Source organism: Diceros bicornis, chromosome 14 (assembly GCF_020826845.1).
Source record: "Diceros bicornis minor isolate mBicDic1 chromosome 14, mDicBic1.mat.cur, whole genome shotgun sequence".
NCBI classification, from domain to species: domain Eukaryota; kingdom Metazoa; phylum Chordata; class Mammalia; order Perissodactyla; family Rhinocerotidae; genus Diceros; species Diceros bicornis.
The window spans coordinates 56,034,621-56,054,158 of record NC_080753.1 but is presented as its reverse complement, the minus strand read 5'-3'; the positions used below and the strand labels follow the sequence as shown (position 1 = coordinate 56,054,158).

Below are 19,538 nucleotides of genomic sequence, written 5' to 3'. Positions count from 1 at the left end.
TGATTTGATACATTTATATATTGCAATATGATTGCCATGGCAGTGCTGGCTATCCTGCTACATAATTATCATCTCTTTTTTGTGGTGGGAACAAGGAGTCCTTAACCTGGGCCTGCAGGGATAGACCTTGAGGAGCCCATGAAACCCTAAACTTGTTTCACTTTCTATACTTTTCAAAAGAGGGCTCACAGCTTTCGCCCAGTTCTCAAAGGAGTCTGTGTCTCATAAAAGGGAAGTTGCCTTATGTGGCAAGCCAAGCTCCCACCCCAGGGGCAGTCAGCTTTTCTACTGCGGAAGCCCCTTTCTTCTTTCCTTTAAGCATGGTGGATGGCAAGCGGCATGGCCAGCGGCAGCAGGTGTATTTCCTCCATGTTCCCTTAATGCTCTCGATTCTTCAGAATCTGTTGTTGGTAATTTGTTCATCTGGTGTGTGCTGCTGAATCTCCTAGCATCGCCGGATCCCACCCTGTGGTGAGTTCTGTTATCTGTTGGCCCAAACTTCTCCTTCAGGATCACAAGGCTTTCTTAATTCAGCCTGTATGCGCCGAATCCCACCCTGTGGTGAGTTCTGTTATCTGTTGGCCCAAACTTCTCCTTCAGGATCACAATGCTTTCTTAATTCAGCCTGTATGGGTGGGGTTTTTTCAGTTTAGATTCCTTATTATTTATAAATTTATCTTACTGGGTTTGGCCCTTTTCATTGTTTCTAACATTTGTATTTTATGGGATGGATTTCTAGAAGAGGCAATACCTTGAACTTTCTTACAAAACAGAAGATCCCTCCATGCTTTTTGTCTCCATTGTCTTCCCAGAAGTGGGAGAAAGGAGGGTCGGTGACATTTATTGAGTACTTACACGCACCAAGAGCCGGGCTTCAATCACTTCTTCAAGTGCAACCCTCCAAGGTAGCCAGTATTATCCACCAATGTGGAAGTACACCCTCTTTAAAAAAAAATTTATTTATGTTGATAAATCATTTTCAAGGGGGTAAGCTCCATTTTCTCCCATCACCCAACACAATCACATACAGACTTCCTCACCTGCTCACCTATTGGGGTGGGGATGGGGGGAACTACGTGAACTAAGGCTCTTGTTGCGTGGTGTGTTGTCAGACTTTCCCCCTTCAGCCTTATTGCTGGTGGAGCTGGCACGGTGCCTGTACATGGCAGGTGCTCAGTCAATATCTGTTGAATGAATGTTAACCTCCAAGTACTGCATCTTTAAGAACAGAAAAGGTACACTCATGGGGCAGGGGCTCTGCGCTTTCAAAACAATCCTTGAAAACCAGTGCTTTGCTAGTGCTGTTGGTACAGCCTCCTCATCTCATGCCTTTTTCCTTCCTGACCCAGTTTCAAATACCCTTAAGACTGTGGATCCTTCATTCACCTGTCCTCAGACTTGGTGACCCCTTCACCCATTCCCAGTGCTTGATCTCGGAAAACCCACAGGGTCCTCTTCACTCTGCTCATGCCTGGTGGGAGTGTCCCACCTCTGTTCCTGCTGTGTGACGGCTTCCTGAGCCATTTTCCAATTTGTGGTATTATGTTGCTTCTGCCCTTCCAAAAGGACTCTGCTGATGTGGGGAGCCTTTCCTATTTGATGTGTTAATGAGGTTGTGAGTTTTACTCTTTGCTGAGCCAGACAAATTTATAAAGAGGATTCCTCCAGCCACTGGCCAGAGGTAAGAAGGGACAGTAAATGGCATCATGCTGCCCTGAATCAGATGGCAGCGATCACAGGGCTTCTCCCTGAGAGGCAGTGCGATGCTGGAGAAGTTTTATGAATGATGGTTAACCACTGATGAAAATAGTGGAAGATGTGTAAGACAGGACACGATTTATGAGGAACACCCCTTCCCTGGGAGAAATCAGCACTGAATGTTTCCGGTGGGGGGGAGGGGGCGGTGTGGTGGTGGTGGTGGAGGAGATAAGCATTTATCAGGTGCTTCTGCTGTGCCAGGCACTGAGCTAAGCACATGATCTTGTTTACTCTCATGATAATCCAGGAAGGCAGGCACTGTTTTGGTCCCTGTATTAATCAGCTCAGGCTGCTATAACAGAATACCAGAGACTGGGTGGCTTAAACAACAGAAGTTTACTTTCTCACAGTTTTGGAGGCCAGAGATCCAAGATCAAGATGCCAGCAGGGCTGGTTTCTGGTGAGACCTCTCTTCCTGGCTTGCAGATGGCCACCTTCTCACTGTGTTCTCACGTGGCCTTTTCTCTGTGCGTGCTCACGCTCCTGCTGTCTCTTCCTCTTCTTAGAAGGACACAGTCATATTGGAGTAGGGCCATACCCTTATGACCTCATTTAACCTTAATTATCTCTTTAAAGGCCCTCTCTCCAAATGCAGTCACATTGGGAATTAGGGCTTCAACATATGAATTTTGGGGAACACATTTAAATCATAACAGTCCCTCTCCTAGGGATGATAAAACGAAGGCTGAGAGGGTATACCCCTTGCCCAAGATCCCTGCAAAGATGTGAAAGAAAAGGGATTTGAAGCCACATGTTAGTCCTCAGGACTTACACTCTTAGCCATCACACCACACTGCCATGGATGTCGGAACAGAGGTGGCCCCACCAAGTGGGCAAGAATGTCACATATGGCCTGCTGCTGTGGCTCCGTGGGAAGGCAGGGGTGCTGGCTTCTGGGCCTGTGCCTCTCCCAGCCCTACCTAAGTGTTTTGTGCAGGGAAGATGCTCTCTCTACATGTTCTGACTGGCTTAGCGAAGCAGACTCTAAGCATTAATTACTGTTCACCTGAGGACACGTGTCGGGAAGAGAAGACCTTAGAGCCTTCTCAGGGCAAGCCTGGTGAGGTGGGCACAGGGCTCAAGCTTCCCAGTGCTCATCTGACCCTCCAGGCATTCATCGTCAAGTCTCTCAGCTCATCAGAAGAGTGGGACGTTTGTGTAAGTTAGTATTTCTACCCAAATCTTTCTAGGCCCACAGTGACAACTGTGTGGCCCAATGTTTTTTGGGAGGGGACTTCCCAACCACTGGGGTTTCCACTGCTCTGAGTTCTTCAGAGCCTTTCTGTCCAGGCCCACCCCTTTGGATGCTAATCCCCCAATGCCTTATAATTTGATTTGCATCTGGGTTATATTGGGAGCATTTCTTAAGGAGCAGCTCTGGACTTGCAGTGTGTTCTTGTGAAATGAACAAATGGGTGATTGAATAAATGAATGAATGAATGATTTTAAAAATCAGACAAGCATGTTTTGCTAAAGCTTTTGAAGGACTCCATAAAATAATTCAAAGAGACCAAATGATGTGAATTCTGATTTCCTGAGCTAAGGCCCCTGGTGTGATGCTCAGTACAGAATAGCGGTAAGCAGAGCGGATGCTGTAGCCAGTCCACCTGGGTTTGAATCTCATCCCCACTGCTGCCACCACTGCATGACCTCAGCAGGTCACTTAACATCCCTGTGAGATTTCATAGCATTGTCGTGAAGGCTAAGTGAGTTCACACCTATAAAGCCCTTAGAACAGGGCCTGGCATGTGGCAAGTCCTATGTATTAGCTACTACGAAAATTACTGTTTTAATTTTTACTATGAATCCTTCAGATCGAGCTGTTTGTGAACCACACTCACCATATGGCTGTCCTGAAATGCTTCTGACTTGGGCTTTACTGCAGGAGTGGTAGGCGCTCAATAATAGTATAATAATAATATTAATAATCACAACCACAGTGACAGCTGTGTGGCAGGCACTGTGTATCATGTGCTTCACATACATTCTCTCTGACCTTCATCAGCCTTGCAAGATGGGAATTTAATTCTCATTTCCCAGAAGAAAGGACTGAAGCTCAGAAGGGAAAGAATATCTTGCTCAAGGCCACATCATTAGAAAGCAGAGTCAGAAAGATCATATTGCATTAGGCTAACTTCTTATTTAAAATCATTTAAATTAGAGATGATGATAATTGTACTAATCTCTTTTCCAACATCTAGTGTGTGCAGGACACTGTGAGGGTTTTACTTGCAATTATTCAATTCTTAGAAGGACCCTCTGAAGTAATAAAGATTATTATTTATACTTTATGGACGTGATGGTTACTTTTATGTGTCAACATGGCTAGGTTGGTGGTGCTCAGTTGTTTGGTCAAATCTAGTCTAGATGTTGCTGTGAAGGTATTTATGGATGTAATTAACTATGGATGAAATTAAATCAGTAGATTTTGAGGAGCAGAGATTACCCTTCATATTGTGGGTGGGCTGCACTCAGTCAGTTGAAGGCCTTAAGAGTAGAGACTGAGATTTCCAGAAGGGGGAATTCTGCCTCAAGACTGAAACATTGAAACCAGGCTGAAGGGGCAGAAATTTTGTTTGAAGAAATAATGGTCAAAAACTTCCCTAAGCTGGAGAAGGAAACAGACATCTAGATCCAGGAAGCCCAGAGAGTTCCAAATAAGATGAACCCAAAGAGACCCACAGCAAGACACATTATAATTAAAATGTCAAAAGTTAAAGACACGGAGACAATATTAAAAGCAGCAAGAGAAAAACAACTTGTTACGCACAAGGGAATCCCCATAAGACTATCAGCAGATTTTTCAGCACAAATTTTGCAGGCCAGAAGGGAGTGTCGTGATATACTCAAAGCGCTGAAAGAAAAAAACTTTCAATCAAGAATACTCTAGCTGGCAAAATTATTCAGAATTGAAGGAGAGATCAAGAGTTTTCTAGACAAGCAACAGCTAAAAGAGTTCATCATCACTGGATTTAGAAGAAATGTTAAAGGGATTCCTTTAAGCTGAACAGAAAGGACACTAATTTGTAACAAGAACACATATGAAAGAATAAATCTCACTGGAAATGTAAATATATAGTAAAGGTAGTGGATTAATTACTTATAAAGCCAGTATGAAGGTTAAAAGACAAAAGTAGTAAAAATAACTATTATTACAATAATTAAGGGGTACACAAGATAAAAAGATGTAAAATGTGACATCAAGATATAAAATGGGGGAAAAGTAAAAATGTTGAACTTTAGAATGAGATCAAACTTAAGTTGTTATCAACTTAAAATAGACTGTTATAAGTTGTTAGATGCAAGCTTCATGATAACCACAAAGCAAACACCTATAGTAAATACATAAAATAGAAAGAGAAAGGGATGTAGGCATACTAGTAAAGGAAGTCATCAAACTACAAAGGAAGAGAGCAAAAGAAGAAGAAAGGAACAGAGAGGAGCTACAAAAACAGCTAGAAAACAGTTAACAAAACAGCAATAAGCACATACGTATCAATAATTATTTTACATGTAGATAGACTAAAGTCTCCAATCGAAAGACATAGAGTGGCTGGATGGATTAAAAAACAAGACCCGTCTATACACTGCCTACAAGAGACACACTTTACAAGGACACATACAACTTGAAAGTGAAGGGATGGAAAAAGATATTCATGCAAATGGTAGCCAAAAGAAAGCTGGAGTAGCTATACTTATATCAGACCAAATAGACTTTAAGACAAAGACTGTAATAAGAGACAAGGATGTTCATAATGACAAAAAGGTCAATATAACAACAGGATATAATATTTGTAAATATTCATGCACTCAACACAGGAGCACCAAAACATATAAAGCAAACAGTAACAGATCTAAAATGAGAAATAGACAGCACTACAATAATAGTAGGGGGCTTTAATACCCCACTTACATCAATGGATTGATCATCCATTGATGATACTGATATATTTATTATATCAGTAAACATATTGTCATATTTATTCTATTAAATTAATTTTCACATAATTATAATTTATATTGAAATTAATTATGTTATTACATAAGATATTATTCATATAATTATAATATATTGAGCCATTATATTATATAATTTTAGATTATTAAATATATTATTTATTTATAATTATATATTATAGTGATTGTTTTAGATGATTAAATATATTATTTTATTTTTATCTTTTTTTATTTATTTTTTTGTGTGTGGGAAAGATCAGCCCTGAGCTAACATCCATGCCAAGCCTCCTCTTTTTGCTGAGGAAGACCGGCTCTGAGCTAACATCTATTGCCAATCCTCCTCCTTTTTCTCCCCAAAGCCCCAGTAGATAGTTGTATGTCATAGTTGCACATCCTTCTAGTTGCTGTATGTGGGACACTGCCTCAGCATGGCCAGAGAAGCAGTGCCTCGGTGCATGCCCGGGATTTGAACCAGGGCCGCCAGTAGCGGAGCGCGTGCACTTAACTGCTAAGCCACAGGGCGGCCCCTAAATATATTATTAATTATACATTATCTTATATATTATTGTATGACATAAATATATTGCTATATTTATAATTGTATAATTATCATAACAACATATAGCCAAATATATTATTAAAATTAATTCTACCTGTTTCCTTTTACTTTTTTAATGTGGCTGCAAGAAAACTTAACATCACATATGTCACTGGGTGTGTGCTCACAGCATATTCCTTGTGGGCAGTGTGTCTCTAGACAAAAAATGGGAAGGAGGGAAATAGATATTTGCCCATCTAAGCATTCCTTTTACAAACACACTGTGTTCCTGTTCTTACTGCAGCTAACGTTTCTGAGTCTTTTGCTAAGCCGATTAGGTGCGTTATTTTAGCTGATATTCAACACTATTCTCTAGGTGAAGTACAGGATCATCACCCTTGAATGGATGAGGAAACTGAGGCTTCGAGAAGTTGAGTGTTCCAGAAGCTTTACCATCAAGAACAAAGGTGGGGAGTCTGACTTGAGAGTCTCACTCGTAGCTCCTGCACCGAGGAGTTGGCGCCTATAGCTAATTAAGAGCCTCTGAGCCGAGGGATTTCTTCGAGGCGCTGTCGGCCCTTACTGGGCTTCCTGTGGGAGGTCAAGGTGACTGGGGGGAGCTCTTGCTGTGTGGTCAGTGAACGGCACATGGGCTCTGAAGTCGACACAGATTTAGGTTCAGAGCAGGTCTGTCACTCTGTGATTTACGGTAAGTTATTTAACCCCACAGAGCCTCAGTTTCCTCATTTGTCAAAAGGGATAATAATACCTTCCTACGGGATTGTTGTGAGGACTTTATAAGATGATTTATCAGCACTACATCCATGTCCTCTGGGCTGGTGTCCCCACACCTCCATTTAATGAATGATAAAAATTTATGGATTATATAAGCAAGATTAAAAGTGATAAAAAGCCGGGGCTGGCTGGTAGCTTAGTGGTTAAGTTTGCACACTCTGCTTCGGTGGCCTGGGGTTCGTGGGTTCGGATCACGGCCCAGACATACACACTGCTCATCAAGTTATGCTGTGGCAGCATCCCACATAGAGGAAGATTGGCAGAGATGTTAGCTCAGGGACAATCTTCCTCACCAAAAGAACAGTGAGAAAAAGGCCAAAAAAAAAAAAAAGGGTTCTCAAGTTTAAGTAGACAATTTCTTTGGTGGTGTTTATAACACTGGGACTAGCTACTGGGGTGAAAAATAAACATTACTGTACTCATCAAAGCAGAGACAAGCTGGTCTTGGGCAGCCTTGCAGCAACCAGCAGGATCTCAGTCCTAGTCTAGAATGCTACAGCTACCCCCAAAGAGCAGTTCTCATTAGCTAACTAAACGGATTTAGAGGCAGTCCTATTCAATTGTTAAGGTGTTCATATTGGTCCAGGAGCATTGGGCCTTGGTCCCCTACCACCGTGTGGATGGACAGGACCTCTGCTGGCATCTGAGAACACTGAGAGAGCGGAGAGGAAGGTACAGCCTAAAGTGCGCCTCCGCCCAACTCCAGGCCATGTTCTCTAGAACCACCAACTTGGTCTTCCTGTAGAGCACATCAAGTTGCTGGACGTGGTGCTTGAATAAGTTTGATTTTGCCCCAACTTAAACCTTGCATTGAGGAATATGCAGTCATTTACATTTCCCCCTTAAAAATTACTGAGGGACTGTCTCCTGCCTCTCAGGTCTGGGCGGCCACCATGGAATCCTGGCTCATCCTCTCTCCCAGGGACTTGGGGAAGGAGTGTCACAAAAGGTTCTTAAAGCTTCACCGGGCCTATTGTCCATTGTCTTTAGTTCTGGAAGCATTTATCTTACCATAAATGTCTAGTCAACAAGGAGCCCTGCTGACATCTGCGTTGATAAAGGAAAGGGCCTGAGCCTGACTCCCATTCAGTGCTTCTGCTGCCCTAGCTGGCTCAGCTGAGCCTCCCTAAGGCTGGAAAGCTTTGGAGCTGCCACACTGACTTCCGCATGGAAAAAACATGTAGTCAGAGGGCAGCACCCATTTGTGCAGGAAGGGCAAGACGGTGGTATCGAGGATTACAGCCTTCGTTGCAGCCAAGTAAGTGCTTGGCAGGAAAGGCGAAGAAAGCGTCACAGCTCTGAATCACCGTGGGTAACCGGGGAAGCCTGCTCTGAACCCTTTGTATGAATTTCTAACATTTTATTTTGTTTGGATCTTGTTTTGAGATTTTTAAAAAGACATCAAGTATTTGGCTCTTTGCATGAAAGCATTAGTCATGGGATAGGAAATTTAATTGAGTGAAGTTAAATGGTAACTCAATTTATAGTAACTCCTCCTGGGAGCATCTTAATTATCATTAAGGTCTCTGGCCAGCCTTAGAAAGTGCATATTGGAGTAGCAGTCACCAATTTTCGAAAATATGTCCTGGCAGCAGAAAGCCAGGCGGGTCCTCGCTTTTGCTCATCTCTTGGCTGTTTTAGAAGCGCCTTTGCAAAAGCAATGCACGGCTGGTGTTCTTGGTATCACTGGCAGACTCATTGTCTCTGCCAGGTTGGTATCCAATGCAGTGTGCTAGTGCTGGTGATTGTCACAGGAGATGCCCACTAATAGCAATCATTTCTACTTTCTGGCTGTGAAAGCAAGCAACAGCTGAAATCCTTAGAATATGAAAACTTCATGTTTTCTCCGGAGCATACGTATATACATATATATTTGTGCCTGTGTGTGTGTGTGATGTGTTCTAGAGCATTGTCTCAAGTGAACTTTTTTATTGTATGATTATTGCCTACTTTTGAAATGGATTTGGCCTACACAGCATCTGCAGCCAACCCACCCCCAAGCACACAACGCTTGTTGCCCTACATTGGCCAAACTTAAGATTTGGATCTCTAAAACCTGTCTATCGTTCTGAGAGGGGCACCTGCCGGTACTTTTTAACGTAGATTAATGCCACTGGTAAAACAAAACCAAACACATTTTAAAAAAGCAAAACAGAAGCTAGCTCTGTGGAGTTAGGATGTGAGATTGGTGGGATTTTACTGAAGAGATGTGGAGTTCTGGAAAATTCTGAGATTGCACCACTAATGCCTTAGGGGAGGGTAACCCAGGAACGGAAGATGAAAGAGGGAGTTTGCCCAGAGATAAACCTATAAGGTGTGTGTGTGTGTCTGTCTCTCTCTCTCATCCAGGCTCCTTTGAGTTCAGAATATTGCTCGAGTTCACACAGTAAGTGCAGGACCCAGAATTATGCCCTTCTTGTTATCAAATCGGACTATCAATGGACGCCACAATTAATGAAGAAACACTCACCCTCACTCTCTTTATGGGCACAGAGGACCTGAGGTCAATTTCCACTTAGAGATAAGTTAAAGCTGTCAATGTTTAAGCTCCCTTAACAGAGTGTTAAACCAATTGGCGCCCTCTGGACTCAGGGCTTGTGCCGGCATCCTGGCTGCAGGACCAAAGGCTTCATCAGCAGGGCTGGGGTGGTCTGAAAGCCGGCTGCATCTACGCACCCCTAGGGGTTTCTCACTGCACAATAAGGGTCCGAGCTCTGCTTTTGCCTAAATAGGAGCTGCTAATTAGATTTTCCTAAATAAATTTTATTTTGGAATAATTTTCAACTTACAGGAAAGTTGCAAAGACGTTACAGAGAGTTCCTATGTGCTTACCATCCAGTTTTAGTTTCCCCTGATATTATCATCTCACATTACATTTGTAGTGCATTTGTCAAAACTGAAAAATTAACATTGATACATTACTAATAACTAACTCCAGACTTTATTCAGATTTCACCAGTTTTTCCCTTAATGTCCTCTTTTATTCCAGTATCCAATTCATGATAGCTCATTGCATTTAGTTGTCGTGTGTCCTTAGTCTCCTCTGTCTATGACAGTTTCTATCTTGCCTTGTTTCTTATGAAGTGGACAGTTTGAGGAGTTCTAGCCAGGTATTTTCTAGAATGGCCCTCAATTTGGGTTTGTCTGATGTATTTTCTCAAGATTATACTGTGATCATGAGTTTTGGGGGAAGAATACTACAGAGGTGAAATCCCCTTCTCATCACATCATGTCAGGGTGTCCCTGACATCCACACGATGCCACTGAGATGACAACTTTGATCACTTGGTCAAGGTAATGTTTTCCAGATTTCTCCACAGTAAAGAATGATTTTTCTCTTTCCATACACTATTATTTGGAAGCGAGTTACTAAATCCAGCCTACCATAAGGGATGGGGGAATTAAATTTGACCACTTGAGGTGGGAGTAATTAGATTTATTTTGTGTGAACTGGGGATAACTCTGCTATATCCTACCCTGTTTATACTGTGTCATTTCTTCATATTGTGTGAGAGAGAATGTGTCTGTCATTGCAGAGCTGATTTAGGGATTACAATGGGGACACAGGACGTAGAGGTGAACAGGAAATAGGCAAACAAGACACGGATAGTGAGGCAGATGAAATGAGGTTTATGCTCATGCGTGGAATCACTGTGGGACATGGTGTGAATTTAAGCTGTTTCATCTAAAAATATTGGAATGATAATATCTTTTTCTTGAGTAATTGAGGGAATTAAGTTGTACAACGAATACAGAAGTACTGAACACGATGTTTGGTATACAGTAGATCCTCAATAAATGTTAGTTGCCCTCCTTCAAGAAGAAAATGACGTAGCATAGCTGCCAAGAGCATGGATCCTGGCTCCAAACTGCCTGCTTTGAGACCTGGCTCTCCTGCTTCAAGCTGTGTGACCTTGGGCCAGTTGCTTAACCTCTCAGTGCATCAGTTTTTTCTTAGGTAAAAGAGGATATTAATAGTATCCCTATTGTGGGATTGTTGTGAGTTTTAAATGATTTACTGTATATAAAGGGCATAGAGCTGTGCCCAGCACGTTTGCAAATATTCCATATCATTCAATACATTCACATCTTGGACATCAGGAAAAAAACACAATATGCATTATTTTAATATTTAACTATTTTATAGATTACTATATCCAGTTTTTTTCTATCAGATCCCCCCAGCATTACTGAGGTATAATTGATATGGAATAAACTGCCTGTGAGTGTACAGATGACAAGTTTTGACATATTGATATATCTGTAAAACTATCACCACAATCAAAATACCAAACGTTTCCATCAGACTGCAGAGTTTCCTTGTATCTCTTTGTAATCCCTCCCTTCTTTCCTGCTATTCCCAGGAAACCACTGATCTGTTCTCTGTCACTATAGATTAGCTTGCATTTTCTAGATTTTTATATTAATGGAATTACATAGTAAGTACTTTTTTCTTGGTATGGCTTCTTCCAGAATAATATTTTGAGGTTCACCAGTGTTGTTGTATGTATCATTCATTCATTCCTTTTCATTGCTGAGAGGCGTTCCATTGTATGGTTATACCACAATTTTTTTCATTTGGTATCTGTTGATGGACACTTGTGTTATGTCCAGTTTTTTTGCTATTGTAAATAAAGGTGCCCTGAATAGCCACACACAAGACTATGTATGAACATATGCTTTGATTTAACTTGAGTATAGTTCATCCTCATTATTCACCCATTCTGTATTTGCAAATTTGCCTACTTTCTGAAATTTGTAACGCCCAAATCAATACTTATGGTCATTTGCCCACATGTGCAGGCTGCAAAAAAATTGAGTTGCCAGACTTGCATGTTCCCAGCTGAGGTCAAACAAGATGATGCTCTGTCTTCTTATTTCTGCTCTCAGGCCTAGATGACCTGAGAATGGAGACGGGAGAGGACGGTGCAGTGTAGCATGAAAGGCTCCAGCTCTGGGGCCAGTTGGATGGAGTTTGAATCCCAACTCAGGCACCTGTTAGAGGGATGGCCTCAGGCAAGACACTTAACGCTTCTGAACCCCATTTTCTTTTTTGTAAAATAAACAAAATAGAATCTACCAGGATGTGTTGTTTTTAGGATTTAAGATTATAATCCATGTGACATGTATATTATATTATTTATGTAATAATGATTTTATATATGTGCATATTTATATATTATATATATAATTTCCTCTAGGAGCAATGGTTCAATAGAGTACTCCCCCCTTATTCATGGTTTCGCTTTCCACAGTTTGTTACCTGTGGTCAACTACAGTCCAAAAAATATTAAATGGAAAATTCCAAAAATAAACAATTCATGAGTTTTAAATTGCCCATCGTTCTGACTAGTATGATGAAGTCTCACACTGTCCCACTCTGTCCCACCTGGGACGTGAACTATCCCTTTGTCCAGCGTATCCACACTGTGTACGCTACCTGTCCATTAGTCACGTAGTAGCATCTCTGTTATCAGATTGATTGTCGCGGTGTCGTAGTGCTTGTTTTCAAGTCACCCTTATTTTACCTAATAACGGCCCCAAAGCACAAGAGTAGTGATGCTGGCGATTCAGATATGCCAAAGAGAAGCCTTAAACTGCTTCCTTTAAGTGAAAAGGTGAAAGTTCTTGACTTAATAAGGAAAGAAAAATGTATGCTGAGTTTGCTAAGCAAACTCTATGGTAAGAAAGAATCTTCTATTTGTAAATTGTGAAGAAGGAAAAAAAAATTTGTGCTACTTTTGCTGTTGCACCTCAAACATGCATGTATAGGAAAAAGCATAGTATATATAGGGTTTGGTACTATTCATAGTTTCAGGCACCCACTGGGAGTCTTGGAATGTATCCCATGTTGTAGAATTTGTGGAGACATTAAAGAAATAATTAACTTGAATAGTGAGAATCTACCATCCCCAGGAGTTGGATGGATAGGTCATATGGGAACATTTTAAGAAACTACCAGACTAACGTCCAAAGTGGTTGTATGGTTTTACATTTCCAGCGGTGTAGGAAAGTTCCAGTTGATTCACATCCTCATCATCACTTGGTGTGGTCAGTCTTTTTAATTTTAGCTATTTTAGTGGGAGTATAATGATATTGTGATTTTAATTTGTATTAATTTACAATGAATAATCATTTTGAATATCTTTTCACGTACTTATTTACCTTCCATATTCCTTCTTTGGTAAATTGTTCAAATCTTTTACCCATTTTTAAATATCAGTCTGTCTAAAGGTTTATCAATTTTATTGGTCCTTTTTAAGAACAAGCCTCTGACTTCACTGATTTTTCTCTATTTTTTTCTGTTTTATATCTTATCGATTTCTGCTCTTATCGCTAGTATTTCCTTGGTTTTGTATGTAAAATAAGGCAAAATAAGCACTTTTTAAACTGAATCTCATAAATTTTTATAAGTTGTGTTTTCATTTTTGTTAAGTTCAAAGCACTTTCTAATTTCCTTTTTGATTTCTCTTTTGGACTATGCATTATTTAGAAGTATGTTCTTAAATTCCAAATATTTTGGGTTTTTGTTGTTGTTGTTCTTTTCAGGGTCTCATTCTTTCCCTGTGAATTCCAGCTACTTGGAGATTTTCCAGATATCTTCCTGTTATTGATTTCCAACTTAATTCCATGTGGTCAGAGAACATTTGTTATATGATTTGAATCCTCGTATATTTATTGATACTTATCTTGTGGCCCAGAACACGGTCTATTTTGGTAAATGTTCTTCGTGCACATGAAAATAACATGTATTCTGATAATGTTGAGGGAAGTGTTCTTTCAATGTACTTAGGTCAAGAATTGCTCAAGTCTTCTATATCCTTACTTTTTGTGGCAGCCTTTAGTCTAGCTCTAATTTTGCTCTGCTAATGAGGAAATCTCCTTCTGAGTACTCTACCTCACGTACTTTGAATGACAAGATTTTTCTCCTCTGACTGGTAGCACCACCAACTATTGCTAGCCCTTTGGTAGCTTTGGCGCTTCTTCTCTTTAATCCTTTCAGGTCGTTCTTTCCCTGGCATTGGATAGTTTCCTTACACGTATTTCCTGATCAGTATTCAGCTCAAGACTTGAGGAGACCTCTGCCTCTGTCTGGAGTGCTCTCTCTGTACTCTCCCCTTTTCGATACTGTCTCCCGTGAACCTCAGTTTCTTGTTCTCCTCGAATTCCCAAATCGAATTCCCAAGGAAGATGGACAGGCTCCACCCGGGTTCCCCTTCCCCGCTCAGTGGTTGGAAAACTGCCGCTCAGTAAGCTGGAACAGTGGTAGAGCTCAACTCGTGTGTTTCCCTCTCTCAGGGTTCATTGTCCTGTGCTGTCTGAAGTCTTGTGTTTGAAAAGTGATCTCGATAGTAGTGATGAAGTGTCAGAGTGTCCTGATTACTGAATTGCTGTCTAATTGAACTTTCATTTTGGTTTAGTAACTTATTTGAATATTTCTGATAAGGTATACCCTAGAATATTCCTTGATTCTGAATATAAATATCCTAGTAGTGAAAGAGAAGTCTACTATGAATTGTAACTTCAGTAGAACTACACGATGTGGGGGACAATTTCCCTCAATAGAAAGTGGTCTATTATCAGAGCTGATGAAAAACTACAGCCTCCTCCTCCAGGGGATATTGTGAATGACTCAATATTTCCTTCCAAGGACAATGGGTTTTTATTCTCTTAGAGTCCACAGCCCTCCCTATTTACCTGAGTTGTTTGAGTTAAGCCTCTTTTGATTGATACACTTCACTTTCTAGGCCTGGCCCAACTATTAGCCCTGTATCTGTTCTCTAGAAGAGAGAGGTTCTTTAAAGTTTGAATCCCATATCCATTCTTCTGGATTTTAGTTGAATCTGATGTAATAGAGACCTTTCTCTCCAAACCAGAGATATCATTTCCTGCCCCACTTATACTCCTTTTTAAAAAGAACCTGTTCTTTCCATGAGGACATGTAACCTAGAACTGAACCCTCAACCCATCCCAACTCTTCCAGCATCCCCAATCACAGCTATTAGGGCGGAAATCTGATCCAAATTGGGCCAATCCTGTACTTTCTCCCAGGAATTTCTATTCAAATCAGTGTTTTCTTAGTGACTTAGTTGGTTAGCTGTGGTGAAGCTGAGCTGGAAGATCACAGAGACTTGCTTGAGGAGCCTATGATTTTAGGGCAGCCAGGGGAGACCATATACAAGCAGTTGAGTGAGCAGAGAAGGTGGTCTACAGATGCTCAGAGACAGGGAGAGAGAGAAAGGTTGTCCATGTAATCCAGCTACACTTCTTGCAGTTGAGCAACTTCTGTCTTGTTGAACTTGAGTGGGTTTCTATCCCTTGCAACAATGTGATTCCTAAGACCCTCATCAACCAGGCTGGGATCCAACTCTGACTGTAGGACTCTTTCATTCTTGTAATCACAGACCTCTGGTCCTTATATTGGCTTTGTTTTTGCTGATTAAGTTTGTATTAGTTTGTTAGGTCTGTCGTAACAGAGGATCACAGACTGTGTGGTTTAAACAACAGAAATTTATTTCCTCACAGTTCTGGAGGCTGGAAGGCAAAGATCAAGGCATGTGTCAGTAGGGTTTGTTTCTTCTGAGGCCTCTCTCCTTGGCTCGCTGATGGCCATCTTCTCCGTGTGTCCTCAGATGGTCATTCCTCTGTGTGTGTCTGTATCCTAATCTCTTTTTCTCATAAGGACACTAGTCATATTGAATTAGGGGCCACCCAAAATGACCTCGTTTAAACTTAATTACCTCTTTAAAGATCCTATCTCCAGATACAGTCTCATTCTGAGTACTGGGGCTTAGGACTTCAACAGATGAATTTTTCTTTGCAGGGAGTGGGAACACAATTCAGCCCAAAGTAAGTATTCTGCATAGTTTATTCTTCCTTCTGCTTTTCCACTCCTGCCTTAGGCTCTCCTAGCGTGCTCTGTTCTGAGGTTCAAATTTACCGTTATTGGACCCTGCTTGTTACTCTTATCATCTCTTTACTTTGTAATTGTTATAAAAATTTGTCCCTGGATCCAAATTTGATGTGAATTATTGTTTCTTGTTTCTTGTTATTTTTTTTCTCCCAAGCCTGGACCTCATCTTCTCTTTTACACTTCTGTTAGCATATTTATATTTTAATAACATTTTATTTATTTTTAACACCTCTCAAGATTTCAAAGGCAATTGCTCATTATAATGAATTCAAATGACACAGAAATGTATAAATTAAAAAATTAAACTTTTCTCAAAATCAAAGTAGGAATGCTTGGTCTAGTTAGAATGCCTGTCTTTTACAAAAATATATATTTTTCATTTCTCTGAGTGAAGAAGAGGGCCTATGAGTTTGTGTGGACGTACACATACATATGTGAAAACAGGTGCACACATGCGTGTATTTGCACCTGTGTGACCTCTGCACTTTATGCTAGGCAGAGCTACAGCATGAGGAGAGACTAGCCTAGAACACATTTTAAAAAGCCACATGTAGTATAAAAAGTAGGAATCAGGATATTGAGTAGGTTGGTGGTGTCAATTGCCCTGCTAAAACTGAGACAAAACCCATATTGAGAAGTCTTTAAAAAACAAGGGTGTTTGACATTTTCAACTATACTCACTTCCTCTGCAGGAATGTAATATATCACACTTGCTGAATGGACCCACCCAGCATTGCCCAAGTGCCTTTCATGGAGCACTAACTAGTTCCTCCCATGGAACACTAACTAGTTCCTTAGGTTACTGATAGGACTCGTATAAGGAAAGTGTTCTGTGCGAAAATGAGTTTGGACACACACCCATTGGTATGGCTATTATCAAAAAAACAAAATAGCAAGTGTTGGTAAGAATTTGGAGAAATTGGTGCATTGCTGACAGGAAAGTAAAATGGTACAGTCATTGTAGAAAACAGTTTGGCAGTTCCTCAAAAAGTTAAATATAGAATTACCATATGACCTAGCAAGTCCAGTCCAAGGTATATCCTCAAAAGAATTGAAAGCAGGGTCTTGAACAGATACTTGTACACCAATGTTCGCAGCAGCATTGTTGACAACAGCCAAAAGGCTGAAACAACCCAAGTGTCCATCAACAGATGAATGAATAGACAAAATGTGTAATATACATACAATGGCTATTATTCAGACATAAAATGGAATGAAATTCTAGCACAAGCTACAACATGGATGAGCTTTAAAAACATTACACTAAGTGAAATAAGTCAAACACAAAAGGAGAAATATTATATGATGGTACTCATATGAGGTACCTAGAACAGGCAAATTCATAGAGATCGCAAGTAGAATAGAGGTTGTAAGGGGCTAGTGGGAGGGAAGAATGGGGAGATATTGTTTAATGGGTACAGAATTTCTGTTTGGGATGATGACAAAGTTCTGGAAACAGATAGTAGTGATGGTTGCACAACATTATGAGGGTACTTAATACCACTGAATTGTACACCTAAATGTTATGTAGATTTTACCAAAATAAAACAAAAAATGAAGTGCTAAAAAAAAATGAGTTTGGATAATGCAGGATTAAATGAAGCCAACCAGGTTTCTTTATTGCGTGGTATCTCAGAACCTTTAATGGGCTAGTAAGAACTGTCAGTCTTCAAGGGGAGAGGGATTGTTATTTCTCAAATCATCGTTTCTTGCAGAGTAAATCCATAATAAAAGTTGATCAATAGCTAGGAGACCTGTAAGCTTGAAATACAAGACAGTAAAACAAAATAAAACGTCGATCTTGAGCACTGTTTTAATTAATCCACGGTTCCACTTGACAAGCGTCTGGCCCAGGAAGAATATTGAATGTGGTGGTAGCTTGTGTGCCTCCTCACTCCGTAGCCAGGAGGTCAAAGTCACGGAGAGGGCAGATGGAGGAACTGAGAGGAGAGGATTGCTTCTTCCCCCCATGACTCTTTCCTTCATATCTGGAAAAGATATGTAGAAAGAAGGGTAATGTTTAATTTCTTCCTGACTAATCTCTTAATTTCACTAAACTGAATTGAATTACCCAGGACACAGGAAAGAATTTTAATAAAATATCAGATACTATTTCTTTTTCTTTACATTAATGTATGCCACCCAGAAGTCTCTGGGTATTTCTCTTAGGAATTTCAGATCTACAAGAATTTTGAAACTCCTGCCCTTTCTCAGGATGCCCACCTTAGTGCCCTGCGGTACTCCTGGAGCAGAGGTGGCTTCCACACTGACATTTCTGGATACCAGTGTTTACCTCTTAAAAATGAGACTACACAAAATATTCTCCCCTTAAATAAAAGCAATGTGTACTCCGGAATGGAGTGAAAGTAACAAAAATATCTGCAATCCTACCACACAGAGATAACCACTGTCAGCATTCCAGTGTATAGTTTCCAGTCTTTTTGCCTGTGGGTGTGTGAGTGTGTCCCCATGTGTGTGTGTGTGTGTCTGAGTGAGTGTGTGTTTGTATGTGGCAAGAAGCAAGTCTGTCTCTCACCTCTGTATCCACACGCTTAGCACATGTCGAGCTTGATCCCTGGTATAGAGAAGTCATTCAACAATTAGAGCTAAATATTCTTGCATGAATGATCATAAAATTATACACATTAAAATTTATATCATATTCCATTTGTATGAAATGTGCAGAATAGGCAAATGTATAGAATCAGAAAGTAGGTTAGTGGTTGCCAGGGTCTGGGAGGGAGGAAGGTTAAGGCAGTGATTGCTAGTGGGTATATGGTTTCTTTGATAATAAAAATATTGTGGAATTGGTGGTGATGGTTGCATAATCTTGTGAATAGAGTAAAAACCAGTGAGGTGTACATTTCAAATGGGTAAATTGTATGGTAGATGAATTATATCCCATCAAAGATATAAAAAAAATTATGATAACAATGACTGGCATTTGTAATAAGTTTATACTTTCAAAGTGCCTTCCTTTTATTGTATAATTTTAACCTCATTATAACCTTTTAAAGTACCCAGGGCGGGTGTATTTAATTCTCCTTAACAGTTGGTGAAACTGAGACCCAGAGAGACTGACTCAGTAATTTTGCCAGCATCACACAGCAAATTAGAAGTGGAGCCAGATTTTGAATAAAAACATTACAGTTCCCATCCAGTGCACTTCTATTGTCTAATGTCACATTAATGAGTCATAATCAATATCTAGCTAATCAATTTCATATATTTTATATAATATTAGTACTGAATAACAACAGCTCTTATTTATTAAGTGCCCCTGTGTGCCAGGTAGCCTCATCCATTATAGACTAGTCATTGTACAAACTTCATAGAGTACATAGTGTTAGCTTCATTTTACTGCTTTTAGAAGTTAGCTTATTCGTCTAAGGTTGCCCCACAGGGGACATTTGGAAATGTCTGGAGACATTTTTGGATGTCACAACTAGGGGTGTGCTACCGGCATCTTATGGGCAGAGGCCAGGAATGCTGCTAAACATCCCACACTGCACAGGACAGCCCCCACAAGAGAGAGTTATCTGGTCCAAAATGTCAATAATAGGGAGGTTGAGAAAC

General features: G+C 40.5%; 1 protein-coding gene across 2 annotated transcripts in view; it reads left to right on the top strand.

Moving 5' to 3' along the window:
• The first annotated feature begins 326 nt into the window (after window positions 1–326).
• The window catches only part of LOC131414151 (N-acetyllactosaminide beta-1,6-N-acetylglucosaminyl-transferase), a 126,099-nt gene continuing 106,887 nt past the window's right edge, over window positions 327–19,538 (top strand). For both annotated transcript variants that reach the window (XM_058555282.1, XM_058555279.1), the window contains exon 1: window positions 327–471. The gene's annotated coding sequence lies outside the window, so the exon portion shown is untranslated. The remainder of the gene's footprint in view (window positions 472–19,538) is intronic.